At 46.8% G+C, this 1,315-nt stretch overlaps 1 protein-coding gene across 1 annotated transcript in view; it reads right to left on the bottom strand.

The window, feature by feature from the left end:
* LOC109539372 (trinucleotide repeat-containing gene 18 protein) overlaps positions 1-1,026 on the bottom strand; it is a 121,709-nt gene extending 120,683 nt beyond the window's left edge. Inside the window, exon 1 of the transcript XR_007282324.1 lies at positions 627-1,026. The gene's annotated coding sequence lies outside the window, so the exon portion shown is untranslated. The remainder of the gene's footprint in view (positions 1-626) is intronic.
* Positions 1,027-1,315: the final 289 nt, after the last annotated feature.

The raw sequence follows: 1,315 nt of genomic DNA, 5'->3' as shown, positions 1-1,315 counted from the left end.
GTAGGGTTTATTTATAAACACCCATATTCGAGGTTTATCCTTGTCTATCTTATTGCCAGTGTGTATAAATCCATGGTTACCGGAGTTTTAAATAATGACGAAGCCACGGGTATTTGCGCAATGCTAATTAGGCAGACTGCGTTGAAAAACATTGCTGCCGTATTTCTGACATAGTTTTTGCAAATTTCTCAGTTTTTAATGACAGTTAATTGATTTTAGTATTTCTTAGTCAACACCTCCAGAGGAATGACGCCAATTTTGAATCACCCTGTATATAAGCAAGTGCGGCATCGACGTTAGAAAGCTCTCTGAACAATGTGGACGGCTTTGGAAAAATTCAAAATAAATGCTGTAAAATTGAAAATAAAGTACAAGTGAAAATTTCCAGATGTTACAGTGCTGTAACAGGTTACTGTGTTACAATACACAGTAACCGAAACCGCGACAGAACGACAGGACGATCGATTTGAGGTTATGCGCGTGAACTGAGCAAACATTATTAAGGGTACCGACATTGCGCAGGTGTTTTGAGTAGTGGGCTACAGTGTGGCGTCGAGTCGAGGGTAGCAGATGAGTAAAATTAGCAGTGGCGGTGGGCGCATTCGTAAATAAACAGTGATACGTACATTATCTTTTATCTGTCTGCTGTTTGTGCATGTGATGACGCGGCCTCACTGATCTGACTGAGAAAGTCGACACATCAACACAACAAACATTTGAAAAGAGCGCGCTCTGTCCCAGGACGTTGTCGCCGCACTCTCGATCGGCCGCCTGTCGCCGTAGCTGCTCTAAAACTGTTCATAGCCTGCTGGGATTGTGAAAAATCAGATCGCGAGAATCAATGCGGCTCGAATCTGGCCGTTCAGATGGACATTTAACTGATGGGGTGTGATTTCTGGTCAGTATTTGATCAATTTTCTGCCGGCCGTCATCCTGCGCTGACAAATGGCTGCCGGGTGTTAATTCGACGCGCTTCCGAGCCTTTCTGATGGCCGCCACGAACTGTTCGGCTCCGTTTGTTAGAAGGACCGCGTCCCGCGGATCAGCGTCGGGAGTCGTCGGTGTGAGCTAGACGGAACACCGAACGTCACTCGGGCCGTCTCGGCGCTTCCGTCGCTCGGGACAGTCGGGACAGTCGGGACAATCAAACCTCCGTTGCCGGATAGAGACAGGTTATCCGGGAATTCACGCAGTTCTCAAGCAAGCGGACCAAATCACCTGCAAAGTATCCACGATTCCGACTAGGCTTAACCCTTAAGGTCGATTCTTACTAAGTACGCTCATCAATTTGGGGTAGTGTCGATACTCGATACCA

The sequence above is a fragment of the Dendroctonus ponderosae genome, unplaced genomic scaffold (assembly GCF_020466585.1).
Source record: "Dendroctonus ponderosae isolate FM_Combo_2020 unplaced genomic scaffold, Dpon_F_20191213v2 Dpon_F_20191213_9, whole genome shotgun sequence".
Classification (NCBI taxonomy): Eukaryota; Metazoa; Arthropoda; class Insecta; order Coleoptera; family Curculionidae; genus Dendroctonus; species Dendroctonus ponderosae.
Note: the sequence above shows the minus strand (reverse complement) of the source record. Positions and strands in the feature narration are given on the sequence as shown.